The 6,105-nt window shown below is 46.9% G+C and overlaps 1 long non-coding RNA gene across 1 annotated transcript; it reads left to right on the forward strand.

Moving 5' to 3' along the window:
* The first annotated feature begins 2,267 nt into the window (after positions 1-2,267).
* Positions 2,268-5,904, forward strand: LOC118177009. The gene is made up of 3 exons (XR_004755633.1): positions 2,268-3,289; positions 3,876-4,008; positions 5,803-5,904. It is a non-coding gene; the product is annotated as an uncharacterized LOC118177009 (long non-coding RNA).
* The last annotated feature ends 201 nt before the right edge of the window (positions 5,905-6,105 follow it).

Consider the following 6,105-nt stretch of genomic DNA (forward strand, 5'->3'; position numbering starts at 1 on the left):
CCAATGTTTTGGGATGTCCTGGGGAGGCTGCAGAGCTCATTTCCTCTGCGCCTGGCACCAAGTCTGCTTCCCAGCTCTCCAGCAGCCACGCGAAGCTGCAGGGAGGCCATGAGGTGAGGCATGTTTGAGCTGTTACCTGGGCAACAGCTAAACATTGACTTCAAATAATAATTGCAAAATAACTTAGCGTCAGGGCGATGAGGCAGGGGAAAGGGGGCTGCCACTGCCCATTGTCCCAGGGAGCCCCATAAAATCCGCAGTGAAAAGCTACTTGTACAAGCCAAATTGGCTGAAGCTCAACCTGTGCGTGGAGCTCTTGACAAACTACACCCAGGCAGAGGCACCGTGGTGCCCTGGGCCTTTCAGGTGGCCTCCTGCTTTATCACACCCAGCCACCTGCTACTGCCTGCCACCTCTTGGAGTTATCTGTGCCCTTAACCAGGCTCTGAATGGCTCCGTTAAACATATACAAGGGGAAGGCTTTGCACACAGACCGCTTCCAAAGCGTCCTGGTGGTGGTACAGTCTCCTGGCATGCCACTTACAGGCTCTGAGCAGTAATCTGGGTGCCTTGCACCCAAGAGCTTTGCTAGACTTCAGTCAATGACAGGTTGCTTTTTGAGTTCTAAACTAAGAGCAAAAGAAACTGAAAAGCTCTAGGGCAAGGTGTAACTCTGCCATGTTGGTCCAGTATTGTGGTCAGGTACGCGGGTCTGAATGCTAGTAACTGGGGACAGAGCATGGCCTACTGCGTGGAACTAGCCTGGGTACAATGAGCATGGCTCAGCCGTGGCTTGCGTCTTGCTTTGCTGTGAGAGAAGTTTGGCTCAAAGGAGAAGCAGAAGGCAGCCCCTGGATTTTTAGATGCTGGAGAAATGGGAGGGAGAAGGGAAGATCAGGAGGCTGTGGTGAAGTGGCAGCCTTTCTTCCTTATCTTCTGTGTCTGTGCTCCTGGATAAGAGGGGTTGAGACTTTCTGCAGCTCAGCCTTCCTTGCCCAGGTGATCATCTGTGGTGAGCTCCTGTGGAGTTCCTCAGATGCGCAGGATGCAACAGGTACTGCTGGGATTACAGCTGCAATTTGCCCTGCCTGTCTGGACTGTGCTCACTGAAGGCATTACACACAAGCCAAACAGCAAATCTGAGGTGGAGATCGTCCTGTTTGTCCAGCTGTGTAGCACATAATACTCTGAGGATCCAGGTCCCTGACTAGGTCTGTAGGCACAATAGCAATGTCGTGATGAAATACGTTGTTCTGCACAGGGTGTATAGAAATCACATCACAAACTCGTTCCTAAGCACCCAGCCATTCTGCATCACAGACATGTTACAGCACAGGACTTTTGTATTTGTTTGCAGCTCCTAGATTTACTGGGAAATGCCTAGACCAGGGTAGGTTGTATAATATATAGTCATTAAAAATTACCAGCACTGTTCTTTCTCTACAGTAAAGCTGGCCCTGGTGCAGCGGGGACTTGCTTCCAGACAGATGGAGCTGTAGCATTAGGTAGTCATGGGAGGGATGGGATTGTGTTTGACAAGCAGCATGAGGTCACTTTCTTTCAGTCCCCTTTGGGTGGGATATATCAACAGGCTGCCATTTGCCTTGAATGCAGTGACTAATTTCTCTTTTAAATCTGCTTATGCTGCTGCCCTTTCCCTGTTAACTCATTCTCATCCTTTGCCTGTCCTCATTGTTTCAATCAGAGACAAAAAGAAGCACGAACGACATCAAATGATAACGTTTGGCACGGGGTCACAGTTTGCCAATGGGCATGTTCCTCACAGCAGCCAGCACACCATGAGATCAGGCAGTGCCTCACCCTGCAGTCAGCAGCTTGCCAGCTCCTCCAGGCACTTCTTCCCATCTATAAAACAGGAATAATTACCCTTCTTTTACTTGCCTCATCCCCGTAGACTGTGAACCACGTAGGTCATAGGCTGGGTGCCAGAAGGGTACCCCCCACCATGGGATTAATATTGCGGTGGCATCCTGAGGATCAGATAAAAAGTTATGACAGCTGCGGTGGCATCTAGAGCCTCTCCAGCATTTCTCTTATGGATTGGTCTGACCAGCATGTAAGAAAACATTGTGGGCTGAAGGACACGTCTGGCAGTGACATGAGTTTCAAGAAAAGCCTAGACAACTCCCCAGTTTGCCAGCAGGTCCAGGTGCAGAATCCATTTACAGCAAGGTCTTAAGTTAAAAAAAGTGTAAGTGGTTCTGAGGGGAAATACCAGCAGATTTCTACCTGCTAGGCCAGGAAAAGCTGGGTGTTAGGATGGCAGCTTGCACAGTATAGTGGACACATGGTTTAGTCTGGATACCAGTGCCAAAGCCAGAACGACACCCATCAGCACTGGGAGAAGTGGAAAATGCAACAGCCATTGGACAGTGAGGGAATTGGACATTCCCTCCACCCGCACCCAGCCTTGATCTGAACTGTAGTTGTCTGTGTGGCTCTTACAGATGCATGGAGTCATCCCTAGGTTTGCTGCGTGCCAAACAGCCATGGTAACAAAACCCAGCTCTCATCCCAGGAGGGCTGGAGCTGAGGTCTGACACAGTCCAGGGCTGATGGTGTAGCTCACCAGCAGGTTGGAGAAGATGGGTATCAGCTGGTGTGGGTCCCCACCCAGTGAGGTGGATGACACTGGGATAAACCTGATCCAGACCTCTGACTCTGAACAAGATGTTCTGACTGGAGCTTGTCCTACCAGATGTTAAAAAAACAGCAACTACATTTCTATGTAAGTCAGGCAGGTGTTTTCACTCCCTCTCTGTTTGGATGGATCCTGGAATTACACTGGATCATTGTTTCTGGTGAGGAGTGCTTGGGAAGAGTGGAATGAAAGCTGGCTGATCCTGGAAGTTGGTTGCTGCCTGTGACTTCTCTTGTTAGCAAGGAAAGCCTCCCTGCAAGCCTTCGTGCTAGCAGTGACAGCATTGCAGCCCCTCGAGAGCTTCAGAGGGCTCTGGGACCCTGTGGAGCAAGCGGATCTTGAGCTGTACATTTCTCTAGTGGGTTCCTCTCTAATTTCCCTTTAACACAAAATTTGCAGAGCTGGAAAGTAAACCATCATGTTTATCCAACTCAGCTGAAAGTAATGAATAGCATTTATACAGCACTGTGGATGTTCAGGTTCTGCTCAGACATTAGAGACCTACCCAGAAAATCTACTTAAATAAGTCAGTGGGTTCCAGGAAAGAAGTAAATTCTCTGCTGCTCTCTGCCGAAAACCTTAGTGGCTGCTGCATCACCTGGAGAGATTAAATGCCTGCAAAGAGCTGTGAGTGCCCTGAGCGTAGGGGTGGTTTGTGGAATATCCTGGCTAACCCCCTCCGTGTTCTGTAGGAACCTTCCACAACATCTCTGCAGTGACAGATCTGCGTGCCTGCGGGCCTTCCTGCTGGCCCCGTGGGGTTTACCCTGGTGGCTCAGAAGTCCCAGCAGCTCTGCCCAAGCGAGTGCCTTTCCCCTGCACTGCGCAAAGACTGCTGAGGATGCTGGTGCAGGGACAGAGGTCCCCGAGCGGGAGGAATTAGAGAAATGCAGATGGCAGAGAGATGTTGGATTCCTCTATGTTTTGATTACTCACCAGAAGAGAATGCCGTGCTGTAGGCATAGGCACAAGGTGTCAGTGGGATGTGTGTAGGGAAGGGGGGAGCCTCTCCCACCAAGAATATGTGCTTTGTACCCTACACTTCTCTGCTTTTCAGCCAGCCAGTAAAATGAAAAACATGTGAGGGGTGGAGCAGGAGGGCAGGGATTTATGGGTTGTTTTATAGGAGATGATATAAATTGCTTTTATTTCAAGTTCTCTATTGTATTCATTTCCTCTCTCCTTCCCTTGCTTTTTTCTTAACCACATGCAGGAGAGAAGCTTGATCCAGGCTCTCTGCAGCCCCAGCATAAATCTACTTACAGAACGCCTGTGGTCCACGGCAGCCCACCCCTTCCACTGCCATGCATTTATCTTGTCTTATCAGCAAAGAGATATGGAACCAGGTGAGGTCTCTGTACTGTGGACACTTCAGTCTGTCCTGGCGCACCAGCTCTTCCAACATCAGTGCAGGGATGTGGAGTTCTATTAATGGTGTGCACCACTTTCTTTGTAAATAACTGTCCTTCTGCAAAAGCACAAAAGCACACAGGTTGGGAAGAGAGTGGGAAGCTGCAGAGCGTTAATGAAACCATCTCTCATTAAGTAAAACCAGCCTAGCCACACAACAAAATTGCAAAGAGACAAAAAGGAAAAAGCACACTAAAATAGCAATAAAATAGTCATGGTTGCAATTAAACACACAAACACAACACCTGTACATGCTCCGGGAGTATTAAAGAGCTCCTTTAGAGTAAGAAGAGAGGCAGCAGGCCACATTGCAGGAGGATTTACATTCCAGGCTGGTGGGCCCAGCAGACCAAAAGCTCTAAAATCTTGCAGCATCACATACAACAGCACAACCTCTGACAGAGAGCAGAGCCCTGTCTCACAGAGGGTCCTGGTTGTCCATGAAGTTGTAAATGGGGACTAATGAGACTGAGGAAGCTTATTACAGCCACAGCGCTGATGTAGCCCTTCAGCATCAGGAAAAGAGCAAAGGACTGAGCCCTGAAATCTCCTTGATCTGTATATTCTTCCTGTGTTTGTTCTCAGAAGAAATCCTGAGATATTTCAGGGCATTGCAGTGTAGAAATCCCCCCCACCCCTTTATTCTAAGGGGGATTTCTGGAATGATCTGCTGATCAACAGTGTCAAATTTATGGGAAAAGAGGCAGGGCTAATAAAGCTGTAACAATAGGACACCCAGACCTTGTGGCGTTTATTGCTGTATCTTGAGATTCATGTTGTCTCACTGCTCTTATATCCAGATTGTAACATTGCAGAGCTTATTTAAATGAAAATCCTCATCCACTGAATAAAAATACAAATGCAGGAAACCATATGTTTGAATCATAGCAATTATTGCTCTCGTTTCTATAAAACTTAATCCTAATCTTGGGCTATTAGACCAAGCATTTTTTGAGCCATTTTGGACAAAAAGGTTTACTGAGCTAAATTTAGAGGTCACCAGATCTTTGATGTTGTAGCTGTAGCCTCGTTAATTTCAGGGGATCTGTGCACAGACTTGATGGCAGAATCAGGATGTCAGGGAGGAGTTATAGGAAGCAGTCAAGGAATCTTGTACAGTAAGGCATGGAAAATGCTTATTTGCAACCATGTTGCTTAATTCTGGAGTGAGGACAGCAAAATCAAGAGACAAGAAAGGTTGGAAAGGATCATTTAAAGTTAAGCTAATGATAATAAAATAGCATATGTGCAACGTAATAAATCTGATGGGATGGGCAGCCATTTTGTTAAGCACTTTGTGCTGAAGTTAGCTAATAGAACGGCAAAGTGTTTGGTCACTGAGGTCATCTCCTCTGTGCATTCCACCCTTACTTAAATTAATTTTCCCTCTTATAAGAAACCTTTTTATTTTTAAGGGAAAGATTCAATCGAGTAATGATGTGCAAATCCAGGGAGGTGGGAGGTATTGTTGAAAAGAAGCGTATTTCATTGCATTCTTATTATTATTTTGTTAGTTAAATTGGAGAGAAGCACAGACGCAGGAAAAAAATATATATATTGAGATAGCTGTCGCATTGGAAAATTTCCTCCACCTTGTTTCTGCTGTAATTCCACTTGGAGAATGGAGAGATTGTGCAGGTGATGCAGTCCATAAACATCATACTGTGGCTTAAATTGGAAGCAACTCCAATTGCTCTGTGTGATGCTCATGTTGTTCCCTTGCATTACAGCATCATCTAAAGGCCCCAGCAAGGACATTGTCCCCTCTTGCTAAGCCCTGGAGAGATGCAGCACCCACTCCAAAGAGATTACACCCTGAATAGACATCATGCCAGGAATATTCCAGGTTTCCGGAAAGTCAATGGGACATTGGGAATGGCACAAACATTTTTATGAGACCACAGGTCATTATGCAGGCCATGGTCTAACCACATTGTCTAATGCCAGTGCTTTTCTAACCTGAAGCATAGTGAATTGAGGTACTCAGGTGAATTTACAGCTAAAAATGGTGCTGGGTACATTGTCTGTATACT

Source organism: Oxyura jamaicensis, chromosome 21, assembly GCF_011077185.1.
Source record: "Oxyura jamaicensis isolate SHBP4307 breed ruddy duck chromosome 21, BPBGC_Ojam_1.0, whole genome shotgun sequence".
In the NCBI taxonomy this organism is placed as follows: domain Eukaryota; kingdom Metazoa; phylum Chordata; class Aves; order Anseriformes; family Anatidae; genus Oxyura; species Oxyura jamaicensis.